The 19,991-nt window shown below is 37.7% G+C and overlaps 1 long non-coding RNA gene across 1 annotated transcript; it reads right to left on the reverse strand.

The window, feature by feature from the left end:
* Window positions 1-6,390: 6,390 nt before the first annotated feature.
* On the reverse strand, window positions 6,391-9,314 carry LOC145232465 (uncharacterized). The gene is made up of 2 exons (XR_013860884.1): window positions 7,308-9,314; window positions 6,391-6,957 (listed from the first exon to the last, which is right to left on the reverse strand). It is a non-coding gene; the product is annotated as an uncharacterized LOC145232465 (long non-coding RNA).
* Window positions 9,315-19,991: the final 10,677 nt, after the last annotated feature.

Genomic DNA, 19,991 nt, shown 5'->3' on the forward strand with positions numbered 1-19,991 from the left:
TAAGAGTTACCTTTGATACATTCACTCGTAACTGGTCATGTCAATGTCAGGCAGCAACAGATCTTGTGTGCATGAAGCAATCTGCAAGTGGTATATGTGCCAATATCAAGAGGAAATGTTTACAGAAAATCAGAGCAGGTTTGATTGTAGGGTGCTCAGAAAAAAATGCTTGAGGTTAATTTTCTTGTATTGTATGGCAGATGTAAAAAGTTTACATCAATTTTGTAGTTTATCTGTGCGTACAGAATCAAAAGATGAAGCTATTTTATAGTCAAGAATTCTAATTTCATTTTAATTCAAAAGATAAAAATTAATTTTTGGCCAACATTGAACTTTTATGTAGATTTCAGTGTTTTGAAGTAACTACCATTGATAAATTTTTGATGGAATATTTTATGACGAAAAAATGTATACCCGAGGCATTACCCACAAGTCTCGAATGCAATGAAACAAAACCAACTAAAATTCTTTTCTTAGAAGTAAGTACTTACAATTTAAGGTAATATGTGATTAATGTTCAGTGGTTTCAACAGTTTCACACTTATGCTGCATGTATTCGTTTCTTGCAGGTGATGAATTATGCACTCAACTTGTGCGCAAAAAATGTTTTTTGTTTGTTTTGGACTCCTTTATTGTAAACTGTATTTTGGACAACAACTTTGAAGTGGCAAGTCGACATACACTAAATAATGTAATCTCACCAGGGGCGGCTCGTGCTAGGGTGCTGCAGCACCCCCTAGATATTTTCACCTAATATTCCTACCACAACAGTACAGATAACTTTCATGATACTTATTTTTTTATTCTTAAGTATAATTTTTATAAGTATAATTTCTGCCTTAATCGGCATTTTTTTTCATTTAATTATGACATTAATATGTTATCTATGGTGGAACTGCAGCTCCAGTTTCATGACGAATCGTGACGTTCCATGACGTTTTGCACTTGTGCGCATGCGCACTTGGAAAAGCTAAATGCCGGGCGAAATAGGCGACAGGGTGCTGCGGCTCGCGCAGCTCCACCAATCACGTAGCGTGTGAACCGGCCGCTGTAGTTGTGTTGTCTGTTCCGGGTCTATATTGTGCTCCAAAACCAAACCCGTTTGAAATATTAAGTTCGACAGTGAGTACAGTTAAATAATTATTTTGGCATCTTTTAATTTATTTGTTTGAAGGTTAGACGTGAATTTTTAAGATGACTGTAAGTGGGATTCAGTTTTCTGCAGTTATCATTGAGTTAGAAAGTGCATCTATAGATGGTATACCACCTTTGAAAAGTCACGATTAACCTTTATAATAAAAACCTGAATAAAAAGTTAAGAAAACTGGAATAAAACATCTGCTATTCCAAATATGTCATGCAGGAATAAGCAACCACAAGAACTACTCAGTTTTAGTTTTTAATGCTAACAAAGAAACAATAGCTTTGTGACTGTGAAGTTAAATGCCTCACTGAAATTCAGGCAATATTAAATGCAGAACAAACAATTGCACAAGCAACAGGAATTTTGAAATACCTTAGTGATGACAATTTCAAGTTTTGGAAATACCTTAGTGATGACAATTTCAAGTTTTGGTTTCTTAACACACCATGTGGACAGTATTTGCAACCAAGTGCAATCTTGTGTATTGATATAATGGACATGTTATGTTTCTGTAAACAGTAGCTGCTAAATTGCTTTACAGGAAATGTTTCTTAAAAATGAACATTCTACAGGGGAGATATTAGTGACCACCAAACATATCCTGTTGTTAGAAAAGTTACTGAAACTTTTAAAGGAAAGCCAGTTAGCCAGCAATTTCCATGAGTCTCTCAAAGGCAAAACGGTTCTTGTCAACACTGAAAAGGGTGCAAACTTTCTAAGGAACACCATTATTTCCAAAAATACTTGCAGTGATAGCATAGAAAAAAAACAGTTTCTTGGTTGTCATTTGGAAATCAAGGAAGAAGTTATCAATTATTTTACTTAAACTATAGCTTAATGATTCATTTTGGTTGTAAAATAGAAGCACAAGGTTTAATAATATGATTTAAGTGTGAGTGTTGTGATTTTCAAAGCTTGTAGAGTTTTGTACTTAAAAAAGGAATTATAAGCTATTTGCCACCAAATAAAGCAGCAAGTTTAGCAGTTAAGAAACTTACAAACAATTAATAGTTGTACACAAAAAGAAATTAAGCAAGTTCTGACACAAATGTAATGTGGTTGTTGAATTTGTCAGTTATGACGCAAATAAAAAGCTTTATGACTATTTTTGTGTGTGGCAATTATAATCTGTAACGTGTAATGGAATATGTTGAAAATGCTGACTGTAGCTATAAGATACTTAAATGATACATCACCACATTAATGACTGAATAGCAAGTGTGTTAGTTAGTAGTCATTGTTATAACCAGTTTTACTTAAATGTTGTCCAACTGAAATACTTTTGACTCATTTATTAATATTTTTTCTATATAATGTTGTTGTGTTTTACCGTATTTACAACCGCTTTGTTTTGGGTCTGTGGCACGTGTGTTTTTGTGCCACATTATTACTGCATGTTATTGAGTTAGTTCCGTCGCTGTGCAAGTAAACAAAATTTCCCAATGATACCGTCTGCTGTTTACACTCGTTTACATTAATGCGTAACGAAAATTACGTCACAATGGAGTTGCTAAAGACTTGTATTACTTGTTTTTGTGCGCAAAACAATGGCTGGAAATCTAGAAATGTGGCTTTTCTATACATTGCCAACTTATATTTGTTCAATAAAGGCTAAAAATTGGAGCAGCACCCCCAGAAATTTTAGGCACGAGCCGCCACTGAATCTCACTATATTTGCTCAGTTATATTTTAATTGTGTACACAAATTAAGAAAATTGTAATATTTCAGGTAACATTTTCAAAGTATGACGGAATTATGGGAGCATACAACATACTGGTAAAGAGTAAAATGTCGTATGTGTACATTTTGTCATAAGCTTGCAATTAAATGTCCAACGCTCCAAGTTAGTATGTTTATAACCAGTACGTTATTAAATATAGGGCTTGTGTACTGCTTACAATTTCAATATATTACTTGTGTTGTAGTTTGTTCATTGGAAAACTGAGACTTTGTACAAAATTGATCCATATACTTCGAACACAAGTGAAGGATCTGATGCAATACCGAAATTTAAGTAAGTGGATTCTAAAACTTTACTTATCAAGCCATTTGTATCATTCTTAGATCATATTTTTTATTCTTAGAACATATTTGTCACACTTCATGCTAACGATAATGACAAGTATCTTCAAATATAAACATACAAAAGCCTAAACCATTCAGTGCAAACTGATGCACACAATTGTGGAGTGTTTGTATTAAAGGTAAAAACTTAATGCATGTTTGAAAGCCACAATTGAAATTTTAGGGCTATGGTTAATCTCAGAAATAAAATTGGACAGCAAATGAATCCGGTAAGTTTATTTAAAAATTAACACTTCCCACTTTTTGTTATTTTCTTTATTTTACCTAAGCATTGGCTATAATTTGGTTTGATATAGCTGGCACTGTATTATTGTTTTTTTAGAGAGCATTGTGGATCTATGTGCTCAATGTGGAACCACCACAGATGGAAATTGGGTGTGTACTTTTTTATTGCTTTAATCAAGTTGAACCGAAATTTTTGCATAAAACAAGTGCAAATTAATTTTTTTGAAGTCAAATCCATTTTCTACTGATGTTTGTAAATGCGCTGTATATAATGTAATCTAAAATGATATTTGTCATTGACACCCATTTTCCCCATGTCTACTGTGCAAATACTTTGTTATGTAGCGTATTATCTTTGTGTGCATGAACCGTTGTACTGATGTGGCGTGAAGTGGGCGTATTTTATTGCATTGCTGTTAGCCGAAGCGTTTAGGGGTCATTTCAATACAAGGGTGTTGAGAGTGAAGCAGTGTGTTTGTGGTAGAAAATAAGCTGTCAGAAACACGAATTGATGTGTTGGAGAGTGCTGTACTTGCTCAAAGAAGAAAATGTCGATCTTAAGAGAAGAGTTGATGTTTTAGAACAGGGGTCTCAAACACGCGGGCCGCATGCGGCCCGCCACGTCCTTTTGTGCGGCCCGCGAAGCGTTTTCAAAATTTGAACAGTTTTTTTTTTCTGGTCCTAATAATGTTTCCCGCCAGCAAAAAGGCTAGAAATAAAGGTAAGTTTTTAACGAGAAAGTTTTATTAGCTTGTTTTTGTAATAATCAGCCTATTGTTTCGTCATTGTCGCTTTGTGAGTTGGGCAGATTCTAACCACTGATCTCTATAAACACTGGATTGCGCTACTCCGTTGAACGGTTGGGTGATCTTTAAAGCAAATTGAAGCGTAATGGCGGCTGCAAAAGGAAGCCCCAAAAATGCATTGCGGGCAATGGGGAGAGAGTGGAAAAATGTCGATAAATGTTGTTTTAAGCAATTTTATAGCGATTTTTGCAGATATGATTTGTAGTTTAATAGGACGCATGTATTCCAGTGTGTAATAACCAATAAATATGCGTAGATTGACTGTGAGTTGTTTGTATGTGTACTGGGAATTAAAACGTTTTTAAGTTAGTGTTGAAATAAATCTTTACTGAGTTGTAATAAATGTTTTTTAGTGTAATATGAGTAGTTTACATGCGTTCCTCTATATTTAAGACATAATCCAACAAGAATGGCTCTTTCCTTCACACATGATGATGTGATACTTCATTTAACATCATTTTGTGCTGATCCAAACTGCTGTTTTTGATTATCATCAAAGTCTTGGAACTAAAATGTGACTGTTTAAAAGATTGTTGTAGTAGGTTCAACATTATTTTGCTTGTGTGCTACAAACTGTATACCTACTATGCTCAAAATTTGTTTAGCTTATTTAATGTAACCTTTTTAGTTTGCCAACATGTGTAGAAGAAATTTTTGTTAAAATGTTTTGAATTCTCAAACTTAACTATCTCCAAAATCTCAAAGAGATACATGTGCATAAATGCATTTAAAACCTCACACCCAAATGAAATGCCTTTTTATGTACTATTTGAGTCAGAATCTTGTTTTATTTCATTTCCATTCAATGAGCAATTTTCTGCAAAAAACATGCCTACACAACATTCCAACACTTAAATTCTTTCCTGCAAAACAGGAATGAAGGCAATGATTAGAAATGCACTATATAGCCAAGTTCGTACAGATATCCTGCATTTATTGTCAGATGCATCACTATTATTGGTGATCCCATTATAACAGATAGTGCATTCACCAGTTAATTAAGTTTAAAATGTGCAGTATATCATGTTACAGGCTATGCTTCAGAAATGATTACAAAACATACACAGTGCTAGTAAAACAGTACACACAAATAAAAGATCTAATGTGATTCCAATTCCTTTATAGTGTATTTGTCGCAGAAAAAGCTCGTACTGGAATCCTGCAGTGCCATAAAGCTTGAGGGTTTGGGAAGAGACTGAAACATTTCCAGTGGAATTTTTCCTGAGACAATTAATGTTGCTTGTTGGAGAAACATAAACCCTATTGTATCTGAAATGTTCAGAAACAGCTTCATGAGAAATTGAGAATTGTAAAATTTTATAATATCACCAATTTTATAACAGATAACAAAACACCGAAATCAAATGCACTCAATCAAGAAAAACAAATCAAATACTGTTAAAAATATTTTGAGCAAAATAGTTGAAATATTATATTATTATTTTGCGTTTTTAATTAAAACGTTCAAACCACTTGTTCTTCAGAATTTCCAGGAGTTTGATGACAGTCAAAAACAAGCAGTTTGGATAAGCAAGGTAATGTCACACAAAGTATCACATCAGCTTGTGTGGAGAAAATAGCCATCTTGTTGGATTTAAGTCCAAAATACTTAAAAAGCACGAACATTACTTATATAGCACAAAAAAAAACATTTACTACTGCTCAGTAAAGATTTATTTCAACACTAACTTAATAACGTATATCCAGTACACCTACACTAATACACATCACAGTCAATCTACGCATATTTATAGGTTATTACACACTGGAATACATGCGTCCTATTGATGTACAAATCATATCTGCAAAAATCGCTACGCAAATGCCTAAAACAAAAATTATCGTCATTTTTCCATTCTCTCCCCATTGCCCGCAATGCATTTTTGGGGCTTCCTTTTGCAGCCGCCATTACGCTTCAATTTGCTTCAACCGTGACGGCCAGTAGCGCGATCCAGTGTTGATACAGATCAGTGATTCTAACAGTAAAGGTTATTCTTTCACTATTGCTAAGCACATTTATGTTTGTTAGAGTATTTTGGTCTGTTACCAAAGCTGTGATAAACTTTGTATAAAAATGTGTTCTATTTCTAAGAAAAGGACGGTTGAAGATGAAAGGAGAGTGTTTCAAGAAAGATGGGAGATGTTTTATTTTGCCACTGAGGTTAATGGTAAAATACAATGCCTAGTTTGTCAAATAAAATCAAATAATAGCTGTGATGAAAGAGTACAACGTGCGTCGGCATTATGAATCGATGCACAGAGAAAAGTACAGCGGCTATGCAGACAAAGTTCGAGAAGATAAAGTGAAACAACTTAAATCAGCGTTGAGCAAACAAAGAAGTTTCTTTACTAATTGTAACATTTCGAACGAAAACTGTGTAAAAGCAAGTTTTGCGATTAGTGAAATGATAGGAAAGTCATCGCGCCCGTTTACTGAGGGTTTATTTATAAAAAAGTGTCGTTTGAAAGTAAGTGAAATCTTATGTCCTGGTAATAAAAAGTTGTTTGAAGGCATCAGCCTGTCACCGAATACTGTGGCTACCAGGATTACAGACTTAGCTGCTGATGTAGAAAAGCAATTGTTTGAATCAGCAAAGGAGTTTGAAGCATTTTCATTTGCCCTTGACGAGAGCACAGATGTGTCAGACACCGCCCAATGTGCTGTTTTTATTCGAGGTGTTGACCACAGTTTAAATCTGAGGGAGGAATTTCTGGAATTAATACCATTGAAAGGTACAACTACTGGAAAAGGTTTGTTTCAAGCACTAGAAACATGCATGGATAAATATGACTTGCCATGGACTAAACTCGTCTCTTTGGCCACAGATGGTGCACCTGCAATGGTTTCTAAGAACGTAGGTGTTGTTGGATTAGTAAAAAACAAATTAGACAGCCTTGAGGCAGGTCTTAATTTTGTCAGCATTCATTGTATTTTGCATCAAGAAGCCCTCTGCGGTAAAAGCTTACAAATGAAAGAAGTTATGCATGTGGTAGTGAAAACAATCAACTTTATTCGTTCTAGGGGGCTAAATCACAGACAATTTACCTCATTTCTTGCGGATTTGGATTCAGAAGAGAAATTCTTTATCATACTGATGTAAGATGGTTGAGTCGTGGAAATATTTTGAAACGTTTTTTTTTCACTCAGAAGCGAAATTGATTTGTTCATGAAATTGAAAAACAAGGCAGTCCCGTTATTGTCCGATTCCAAGTTTATGTGCAACCTTGCCTTTCTGGCGGATATAACTCATCACCTTAATCAATTAAATGTAAAACTCCAAGGAAAAAAGCAGATTATCACTCAGATGTATGATCATGTAAAATCGTTCAAAGTTAAACTCCGTTTATGGGGGAAGCAGCTGGCTGAGGGCAATTTGGCCCATTTTGCAACATTGCATTCCTTGGGAGCAGTCGAGTCTATGTTACTGAAGGAACACTCAGATTGGTTGTTTACAGTTTGATGTGCGATTTGGAGACTTTAAGTTGCTAGAGCCGCAATTTCAGCTTTTTTCAACTCCGTTTGCCGTTGAAATAGAGAATGTGGCAACGGAATTGCGAATGGAGTTAGTGGAACTTGAGTGCGATACCATCTTGAAACAAAAGTAATTGAAGTGGGAGTGCCAGAATATTGCTCGTTTCTTTCAAGAGAAAAGTTTCCAAAATTGTTAAAAACCACTGCCAGGATTATTGCTATGTTTGGAAGCACATATGTATGTGAGCAACTTTTTTCTTCCATGAAAGCTCACAAGTCGTTGACAAGGTCGCGACTCACTAACGAACACTTGCAAGCATCTCTGCGGCTGGCGTCTACTGCAAACTTTCGGCCTAATATTGAAAATCTTGTTAATGGGAAGCGTTGCCAGCTAAGCGGTCAAACACAAGTTAACTGTAACAAAAATGCCCACATATATTCATTTTCGTTCTTTTTGTTTGAAATACAAAAGTTGTTCGTTTGTTTGAACTTTATTCACGTTTGGCGGCCGAAGACTGAATGCGGCATGTTAATGTCTCTTGCTTACAGAAGCAAGAGGGGATTACAACCCGCAACCTTATGAGCACAAGGCAGTTGCGTAAAAAATGCGGCCCTCGAGCTAATTAATTTTTTCTATTTGGCCCTCGAAGACATTTGAGTTTGAGACCCCTGTTTTAGAAAGATACTGTGACCAAAATCGTGACGTAAAACCGTCTGTAAATACAGCGCAAGAAGAAGCTAAACCGGTTAATTCTAAGTCTTTTGCGAGAACAACAAAGTTGCCTGGTACGTTTAGTGGAAGTAGTGATCAACAGTGGGCACAATACAAAGTATATTTTGAGAATGTTGCCCTGTTAAACGATTGGAATCTTTTGGAAAAGGAAGACAGCTAGCCGCTTGTTTAACCGAAAAGGCAGTTATGGTGCAGGGAAATCTTCCAGGTGACCAAAGATGGGATTTTGAAAGCCTTATTGCCGAATTGGACAAGCAATTTGGTACAAGCAACGCACCACGTGCCAGAGCAGCGTTTCACGCCGCCCGGCGTTTACAAACTGAGTCCAGTCTTGCCTTTTCAAATCGCCTGAGGTGCCTAATAAAAGAAGGGCACCCCAATCTAGGTGATGAGTGTGCAGACTGCTGAAGAGTTTCTTGTTCAACAATTTTTGTCTGGCATTGAAGACTCGTCGTTGCGAAAAGTTTTGGTCGTGAGAAATCCATCGACTTTAAAAGAAGCGGTTGATGTGGTGACCACGATGGAATCGTATGCCCAACTGCAAAGAAAAACAACTTATGAAAGCAAATGCCACCTCTGTGGCGAAGAAGGTCATTGGAAGCGGAGTTGCCCACAAGCAGATAAGTCCGGTACAAATCGGGTGCAACGTCCTTTAAACTCGTGGTGACTGGTGTAATGGCCGAACCATCAGTCACAAATTATTCGGCCGAAAACGACAAATCTTTGTACGTCGATGGCATGGTGGGACAAATACAAGTCAAGTTTTTGGTTGACACCGGGTCTTGTGTGTCTTTGATTAATCGCTGCTGTGTTTTCAATAAATTTGGACAAGCTTACGATGCGTCTTCTCTTCGCCCATACGAGTTTAATTTAATATCTGTAGGAAATATTCCAATACCCTGCCTACGGTTCCTTTGATACACTTTTAAAAGTTGGTGCAGATCACTATCAATGTTCCCTGGTGGTCGCAGATCTGGGACGGATTGAGGGTATATTGGGGCTAGATTTCTTGCACGAACAAAACTGTTCGATCAATTTTAGTAATAAAACATTTTTTATTGGACAAAACTCATTTCAAAGAAGCAAACATGTCGACCCTATATGCTTTGTCTTGTTGACAATTTCAAAGATAATTCCGAGGTCAACATGAACGCTGTTGTCAAGTTGCTTTGTGAGTTTCAAGATATATTTTCAAAGGGAAGCAATGATCTCGGTAAGAATGCGTACGTGAAACACCGCATAAATACTGGGACAGTCCAACCTGATACGACAAACGCCGGCCAAGAAAGAAGTAATTGACACAGAGTTGCAGAAAATGTTGCGTACAGGTGTCATTGAACCAAGTGACGGTCCATGGTCATCTCCTGTGGTGCTTGTAAAGAAAAAAGATGGACAGTATCGGTTTTGTGTGGATTATCGGCGTCTTAACTCTGTAACAAAGAAAGACGCTTACCCTTTACCTCGGATATCTTGGAAACACTAAGCGGATCAAAGTGGTTTAGTACTATGGATTTAGCAAGTGGATATTGGCAAGTTGAAATGGAAGAGTCGGACAAGCCCAAGACAGCATTTTCAATTCCCGGTAAGGGGTTATATCAATTTAAAGTTATGCCGTTTGGTTTGACAAATGCTCCGGGGACTTTTCAAAGGTTAATGCAGTGGTTCTTAACCGGTGGGAAATTTCCCACTAGTGGGTAATTTAATGTTTTCGGAGGGAAATTATGTAAGCTTGAAAAGAGCAAACTTTGGCTCGATGGTCGAAACCGGCTTTGAATTAACCGTTGAAAGCTACATTACTAAAATTATTCTGCAACAACCTGTAAGATTGATTAACCAAGGTTTACAATACACACATACAAATCCAAAGGCCGTTTGTTACATCACAGATAAGACTGAAACCATCAATGACTTTGCTGTTGTGCGCGAATAAAAGCCTTTCCTTTGTTGATTGTGATGCAATGAATGACTAATGCAAGCAGAGCAGACTCTTCAGTATTCCAAAAAGTTTAATCTCTCACAGAAACACTATTTAAACTAAACAAGATTGCAGTATACCTTTAGGGTCCAGACCAAAGCGCTCCACAAAATTATTTCATTTAAAGAATATTTCTTGTTAACGTAGGGCACAAAACATGTTTATAAAAATAACAGAGGGGGAAATTCGAAGTTGGTGATTGACTTTAGTGGGAAACCACACCAAAAAGGTTAAGAACCACTGGGTTAATGGAAAGAGTTTTGCAAGGTTTACTGTGGAATTCGGGTTTGGTATATGTCGACGATGTAGTATCGTTTGCGAACAATTTTGAAGGAGCCGTTGCCAATTTAAGAGCTGTGTTTACCCGATTGAGGCAAGCGGGGCTCAAATTGAAGCCGAAGAAATGTCGCTTGTTATATCTCGAGAATCTAGTTTTCTTGGGCATATTGTTTCGCAAAAAGGGGTTCAATGTGATCCAAACAAGCTAAAAGCAGTAAGTGCTTGGCCCAAACCATCTACTGTTAAAAGAAGTTCGCTGTTTCCTTGGCTTTGTATCTTATTATCGAAGATTCATAAAACATTATGCAACCATTGCTAGTCCATTGACGGACATAACGAAAAAGAATAGGAATTTTCAGTGGACAAATGAATGTGATGCAGCATTTGGTTCTATAAATCAAGCTTTGTTGACTAACCCTGTACTTTCGTTTCCTGTTCATGATGCTGAGTTTATTCTAGATACTGATGCAAGTTCCACTGGTCTTGGAGGCGTTCTTTCCCAACTTGGAAACAACAATGCAGAGTGTGTTGTTGCTTACGGCAGTAGAGCCATGAGCCGCTCAGAACGTTGTTATTGTGCCACGTACCGCGAGCTGTTGGCGGTGGTGCACTTTTTGCACTACCTCTGGGGGCGCAAATTTACACTGCGGACAGATCATGCTTCACTGAAATGGTTGCTTACCTTTAAAGAACCAGAGGGCATGTTAGCACGTTGGCTATCAGTAATTGGAACCTACACGTTTCAAGTTGAGCATCGCCCTTGGAAACAACCTGGGAACGCAGACGGTTTGTCGCGACAAAGGTGTCACCACAGCGAGTGCGTCGATTGCTCCATGTTTAAACAACCTAGATCAGTTCCAATAGCCCCCGTTTTACGAGATTCTACGATAGGTGACAGCAATTGACTTGATGAATGGACTATTGCAGATATTCGAAAATGGCAAAATGAGGATCCAGAACTTTCAGCCATTCTGCGCTTGAAGGCCATCAGTCAACATACGGTAGGCCCTCTAGAGAAGAGTTTGTGGATCGTACAGGAAATTTAGCTTACTTTGCTCAATGGGATTGGTTACTAGTGACAAACGGTGTACTTTATCGGGAATGGTTGCCAGACGAAGATGGTGGTGAAGTAATTCGTTTGTTGGTTGCGCCAAGATCTTTACAAAAAATAATTTTTGACCATCTTCATGTGTCCAGAACAGCAGGGCATTTAGGAACAACACGTACTATAGAGCAAATTCGCCGACGTTTTTATTGGCCTGGTTTTCGTAACGACATTCGCCTTTGGTGCCGTTGGTGTCAAAACTGTGCAAAGCGAAAACCCACTCATGAGCGCAATCGTGGCAAACTGCAACAACAGCCAGCACATTTTCCGTTAGAGCGAATTGGCATCGATTTCCTTGGACCATTACCATGCACTGAGCGAGGTAACATGTATATATTAGTAGTCAGTGATTACTTTACCAAGTGGACAGAGTCGTTTGCTCTACCTGATCAGCAAGCGACAACAACTGCAAATACATTGGTTACCGAGTTCTTCTGTCGGTTTGGGACTCCTAAGTATATTCACTCCGACCAGGGGCGTGACTTTTTCACGAAATGTGTTCTCTTCTGGAGATAAAGAAAACCCGAAACACCCCATACCACCCGCAATCATCAGGATTGGTGGAACGGTTTAACCGAACGCTATTGCAAATGTTGTCGGCCTCTGTTAACGACCATCACAATGACTGGGACATCCATGTACCCTATTTAATGATGACATACCGGTCGTCACAACATGAATCGACCAAATTTACTCCGACTCACCTTATGTTGGGCCGTAATGTGCACGTGCCACTAGACATTATGTCCAATTTTGATTCCCATGTTTCGCAGTCTGCATGTTATACGCATTATGTGCAACACATAAATAATTGTATGCGGAATTCCTTTAAAATGGCTAGGCTGCATTTAAAGCAATCTGCCAAAAGTCAAAAGCGAGATTACGACCGAACTGTGTTGCCCTTTAACTTTAACGTTGGGGATTGGGTGTGGTATTACTACCCACCAATCGGTAAAAAAAAGCTCGGCCAAGGTTGGGTGGGCCCAGTTTTGATTGTTAATAAACTGTCCCCAGTTTTGTATCGCATACAACGGTCACCGTCGCTTAACAGTAAAGTTGTCCTTGTTGACCATTTACGCAAATATTTTGCTGAACATTTACCGTTTAATTGGCTTATTGAAAATCGTGACAGTGATGTACCTTTAAGTAATGATGTTCCTTCACAAGTAAACAATAACTCATTTTCTTTACCGTCCCCGGTCGTAAACGATCGTGGAACTTCTATGTTTGGTCGTCAACGTAGGTTGCCGGCTAATTTATTGGACTACATTATGTAGTCTATTCTTTCTGTTTACTGTTATTTCGGGGACGAAATTTTGTTTCGAATTGGGGGGGGGGGGTTATGTAACGTATTATCTTTGTGTGCATGAACCGTTGTACTGATGTGGCGTGTGGCAGTGTCCCGTCTGCATGTAAAACATATTTGCCATTTTGTGTTTCATGGTGTTTACTTCGTTGAATAACAAAACTCATTTTCAGGACCTTTTCGCTTTTTTTGTCGCTGTTAGCAACATTGTTTTATAATGAGTCATTAGATTGGGTTGAAACTAAATGACAATAAAAAAACTACACGTCATTGCCAGGGCCGGATTTAGACCATAAGAGGCCCTAGGCTTGAGGCCCCTCCCTATTTTTAAACTCAGAATTTCTCTCTGTACAACATTTTCCACATTCGTGGGTGCAAATTTTTAATTAAAAGAATACAAATTTAGTTAAGACAGTTTTGCTTTTAATTTTAGTTTCTTTGATCAAACATTCGTTACAATATTTGTAAAGTTTAGTTACGAGGACATAAGAAATAGTTAAAGCCATCAAATAGAGCAGTGGTTCCCAAACTTTGGGCCCATGGCCCAGTACTAGGCCACCAAGACATTTGCAATGGGCCACAGAGTCATTTGAACAGATTCTACTGGTTTGTTAAACTGTAGAAAATGAATTGCTAGAAAAAATTTTGCCTGTTTTTGATTTAATTTTCTTTTGTTTGTGCCCAAATTTACTGCACGTGGTGAGCCACGAATCACTATTATATAGACATTTGGGCCCAGGGCCCTTGAGAGAGAAAAAATATGCAGGTGCAAGTCAATTTACGAGCCCCCTTTTGAACACTAATTGTCGTTGTTTGAACTTTAGCAAAATGGAAAACGCAAAACCTTATTTTTCCCAAAAAGGTCAGATATGATACAAACCATATACTTATAAAAATTGATTGAGCTCCATAGTGTGAAGATCAGTCGTAACTGTTTAAGACGCCATCTTCTCTATTGTGACGCTTGTCGTGTCTGTTTTTTTCGCATTGTTCACACACAATAGAAAGACAAAAAGTCTGACGCATATGGCTACTAAGGGCTGGTAATACTCTTTTCAGTAACACAAAATCATCTTATATCAGTTTGAAAATCAAAATATTTAGCCAAAGTGTTATATTTACGTCACGGCCACCAGTACAAATATTTTAATGAACATGTTCACGGACACACTAGTCTTTGTGGCCGCATGTTGCGCACCCCTGAGCAAGGAACTGACCCAATCAAATACGTGTAGCAAATGCCATTATAACGCCATGGAATGTGCAGAAACACTTGCCCTATATAGCCAACACAATCATCTGTCACATAGTCGCAATCAGATATACACTAAGCACATATAGGATGGCTATGCACAAGACAGCAAAGCAAAGTATCAAGACGACCGACAAACAACATACATTAGTAAGAGACTAACTCTTGACCTTCAAAATGCACAGTACCATGAACTTAAGCTAACCAAGTGTTCAGAATAGACCAATGTGTCAATTCATATTGTAATTTACACGACTTACACTCTGTTGACATTGCAAATCCTTACTAAATAACGAACACAGCTGTGACACACTAAAAAAACTTGAAACGGCACCGAAAAGAGATCACTACACAATTCGCGTGTGCGCCGACGTAACGATCAAAAAATTGTTGTGCAATGCGCAACGAAGCGTGTAGCATACAGTTGCACTAAAACACATCCACATTTGACCTTGTAATTTTCAACTTAATAATTATGGGCCCTCTAGGGAGTCTAGACCAGGGGTTCCCAACCTGTGGTACGCGTACCACTAGTGGTACGCGAAGGGTTTTCAGGTGGTACGCGAGTAGCTTCTGTTTTGTTCACAAAAACCTCGATTTGCAACTTTATATTTTGTTTATCTGGTTTTGTTTGCAAAAAACATTCCCCAGGCCTATTGTCATTGTTACGTAACTATTCCTGTTGTTTCGTATTATTACGATGTTCAAAATACAGGTCGTGTCAATTCTCAACAAAAAGCATAGTTGCTACTTGCCATAAAAAGCCGAACAACGCTGTGGCACAGTGGGCGTTAATTATGTCAAATGATTGCTCATTGATAGATATCATCTACTGTTTTGGAGCTTAAGCTAGCGTTGAATGAAATATGTTTCAAACAAATTAGTTGTTCTGCAAGAAGTGGTACCATAGAGCACTAATGTGCTCTCTGGTGGTACGTGTGGCAGTGCAGAGCGTCCAAGTGGTACGGGATCGTAAAAAGGTTGGGAACCCCTGGTCTAGACTCTCATGGGCCCCCCGCACCGGCTGCACCCTCTCTCGTGGGGCCTGTTTGGGCCACAGACCACAAAAGTTTGAGAACCCCTGAAATAGAGTAGGACTAGGCTAAACAAATTTTTTTCTAGCTTTTGCCAAAGCAAAATCGTGCAAAAGTTCATTTAAGTTTGTCACTCTCAATGCACAAAAAGCTCAGTGCGGACAACCTTTCTTGAGACATTGTCGATCTCAGTTTATTTTTGATGCTTTTGAGCCTTGAGAAAGATCTCTCTCCTGAGCAGTTAGCAACCATTAAGCTTAGAAACAGTCTTAATATTGCTTCCACATTAGGAAAGGCAGTGTTAGTTTTTTCCTTGCACATAATTTCATAGAGGTCTGCGTGAGACAAGGAAATATATTGCTCTTCTGTACCGGTAAGAAAGAGGAACATTTCTGCAATGTTTAGCTCTTCTTCTTAAATTGGCTTTAAGTGCGTCGAGCATAGGGATAAAGGAATTTATTTTAAACCTCTCCTTTGAAGAGAGTTCACTTAAAGCGTCAGGTGCATTTCTTTGTCTCCTAGTGGCAGCTCTGTAGTTCATATTCGGCAAGGTTGTTTTTGCTTTCTGATCAAACTCGTCAAACTCATCTCTAATTTCGCTTAAAAAGTCTACAGATGAACTGTACAATTCGGCACAAGTACTTAACATTTTTTACAAAAAGTTGTTAGCATGGAGTCTGATATCACCCTTCTCACTTACATTGGAGTGCAAATGACTGAGAGCAATAGTGATGGCACTGTAACTTTCCAAATAGCTTTTGCATGTGCATCCCACCTAGTATCTGACAAATGTTTAGGCACTGTAGAATGAGGTTGCAAAAATGATTTTAGAACTGCCCACCTCTTTGTGGAAGCCGAAAAAAAGATAATGCCAAAACAGTTCACTGCATCAAGACAGCAATCAACAGCTGAGCGGCCTACTAAATTTAAGGAGTGACCTGCGTATGAAATGAATTTTGCAAAATTTTTTCTTTCTAGGATTTTTTGCTGCATACCGTTGTATCTACCAGCCATGTTTGCAGCATTGTCGTAACACTGCCCTCGGCATTTATTAAAACCAAGCTCAAGCTCAGTAGTGAGATATTTATGCACTACATCTGCCATGCCTACCCCAGAGTGGTATTTCAGCTCAAGGAAAGTTATAAATCTCTCACTTGGTAAACCGTTTACAGGAGACACATTTGATAATCAAAGTTAACTGATCGGTATGTGAAATATCGGGAGTAGAAAGCTGAGATATCCCGATTTTTTACGTCAGCCACAATTGACTCTTTAAATTTTTGGCCATGAGCTGAATCATCTCTTCGCAAATAGTTTTTGACAAATAAGAGGGATTTCCTGATCCTGAATTTCCATAGCGATTGATATGAGCAAATAAAAATGGATCAAATTTGGCCACTAGTTCTAAAAGACCAAGATAATTGCCGTTATTAGGAGATCCAAATCGTTCATTGTCCCCTCTAAAAGGTAAGCCTCGTTTGAAGTAAGCGTATATCCTCGCCTCCTTGTTAGGTAGTTTAACATGGCATTTGTGTGTTTTTCTGAGTTTTCATGAGCTTGGTTAAGATGAGTGTTGTGACAGTCATCAAAACCATCAGAAGCTAAAGCCGAAGAAGATGCATGATTTGGAAAGAGTTTACGAACAAAGCAACATACGCGTCCTTTTGCGGGGGAATATACAAGCCACTCTCTGCTATATGTTTCACCATTGACTTTCGTTGCAAAAAACAGAGTTTTTGTGCAAAACCTGGATTGCTTTTTGTACACTCGTTTGGAACTAGAAAATGGACCACTACTGTGTTGAACTTCAAAAGGGCCTCTCTATCCAGTAGGCTATTTCTTCATTTGATAATTTTTTCCACAAACCAACGTCCTTTAAACCCAGTGTATGTGTAGATCTATGTTCGGCATCATCTGCATAAGTACCTGTAATACCTTGGGATTGATCTACTTCACCAGGTGTGAATTGAAAATTTTGACTATCCCCACTACTCTGATGTCTTTCTTTTTCCCCTCCCTTTGCAACTACAGAGTTTTGAAATAAACTTGTATTTTCATTTTCACTGGGCATGGCTCCTTCCTCATTACCAGGTTGCAGTTCAACGTTCTGCAATGCTTTTTCTGTAAAACTTTCTTCTGGTTGAATGCTAGTAGTTGACTCATCAGCTTCGCCACAATGATTTTCTTGTAAAAGCGTCAAGGCACCTACTTCACTGCCAGCACCTGTTGCTTCTGTCAGAGGTTGATGCATGAAAGCAGTGATTGATTTTATCTTCTTTAGCATATCATTTTCAAATTTCTTTTTCTTGCGCTTGCTAGCTCCACTTTCAAGTCTTTTACTCGTAATAAATTTAAGGTTCAAAAATTAGGAAATAAGCAATACCAGGACGTCTAATAATAAGACATAAGCCGATAACATTAGTAAATTTCAATTGATAAAACATATAATTTACCACATTAACTGTAAGCAACACAATGTCTATTAGTTATTTCAGCAGCATGTCAACTGCCAATACTGTTTTTTTTTGCAGAGAAGACTACGGTACTTTAACAGAAGCTTTCAGCAGAATGCGCGTATTAATTGCCTTTATTATGACGCAAACGACGTAATAATGACTGTTTACAACGTTGTTGAAACCAGTTGTGTATAGAATTTTCTACTCTGAAAAGCTTCGAAACCGAATTTCGAGGCCCCTGGACGTCGAGGCCCTAGGCTTCAGCCTACCTAGCCTATTGGTAAATCCGGCCCTGGTCAGTGCACTTCCACAAAACCAAGAAAATAATGTTAATTAGACACGAAAAGTAAATCCGTGTCACAGTCACTGTATGTGACAGAGCGTCAGCGAATCATGGTTAGCAACATTGTTTTAGAATGAGTCATTAGATTGGGTTGAAACTAAATGACAGTAAAAAAAACTACACGTCAGTGCACTTCCACAAAACCAAGAAAGTAATGTTAATTAGACACGAAAAGTAAATCCGTGTCACACAGTCACTGTATGTGACAGAGCGTCAGCGAATCATGGACAGTGTCACTAAACAAGTGACGATCCGTCACTAAATAAGTGACATCCTGTCACGAATCAGTAACATCCTGTCACTAAATCAGGGACACCCTGTCACAAATCAGGGACTCCCCTGTCAGCCCCGTCTCCGGTATGTTCTTGCATTAAACTTTTGATTAAAAGTATAAAAGTTTGATTACCTCCTAGTAGTGGTGGTGATAGCTATAATAATGTATTTTTTTTAATCTTACATATGTATATATTTCTTATAATACACGTAAAATTAGCTTGCAGATGTCAAGCTTTTTGTAAATAATAATGGCAATAAAACAGCTTTTAAAAATACCTTATTTACTTGAAACGTTTTGTGAAAATATCTTCTTTTTGCAGGACCCGTCTTGTACTTGGAAAGTACACTACTTCCATTGGCATGTTGGATCTCAACTTTGCGGCTTTAAACCTTTAAAGACAAAAATGTTGAATTCTGTGATTCATGGTTCTGTTTTTGTAACTTGCAGATGCTTGTCACTTTTGATTCTTTGAAGTAATATGTATGATCTTTTTGCAAGCCATAAAAAAGGTTTATGAATTGGCAGATTGTAGGGTTCTAGATATATTATTTAACTTACTGAGAAATTTTGACACTGCTTCTCAAATATGCGGTTGATTTGAGTTGTACAAGTTAATTCATGCAACAGCTTGTGTTTTCTAATTGAAGTTAAACATTATCCTGATGTATAGTTCTTGCTGTGGCAAAATTTTCTGGTTCTAAATTACCAACAAGTTCCAATGATTTCTAGCTTTGATGTGTGCACCTAGCAGGCTGGCAACATTGCATGAAGTGATCTGACGAACAAAAAGTTTAAAATGGTATAATGATGTCAAATTGACAAAAAAGCTTTTTTTAAGGTGTGGCCTGACAACATATTCTAGTTTTGTGAAAAAACTTTTCAAATACTCATACCCAATTATAAGCAATAAAAGCAAAAGATTTGCAGCGATGCAACTGCAGTATACTTTGTTATGTGTCAATGGCTTAACTCTCAATTCAACAATATCAAAGGGGAGAGCTGTTATAAATTGGTCATCAAGCCATTGGAATTTAGCTCTTAATTTGTTGGAAAACAGAGTCGACAACTGAAGCACTTTTTATAGATTAGTGGTAACTTCGCAGACTATCGTACAATGATTTGGTACCATCCATTTTGAAAATGACTTGGGTAAAATATTTGACAAAAACATGCATTTTCACCTGTAGAAACAACAATGCACAAAATATTGTTAGCATTTTTTCCCTTAGCTCTGGTCAGATAATTGGCTGATTTATGCAGCCAATTGAAAAAACAGTTGGTCTTTTTAGCAATCAATATAATAAATATATTGTCCCATAAAAACCTAATCTATGTGCAACTCATGTTTTATAATTACGCAAAGCTGTGTATGCCACATCATGTAACATTAGTATATCAATGTGCAATATAGGTTTAACCATAAGCAACATAGGTTTAATAATGAGCAACATTAGTTTTACAGTGTGCAACCTATAAGTCTAACAGTGTGCAACCTATA

This window comes from Phallusia mammillata, chromosome 6 (assembly GCF_965637545.1).
Source record: "Phallusia mammillata chromosome 6, kaPhaMamm4.hap1.1, whole genome shotgun sequence".
Lineage (NCBI taxonomy): Eukaryota > Metazoa > Chordata > Ascidiacea > Phlebobranchia > Ascidiidae > Phallusia > Phallusia mammillata.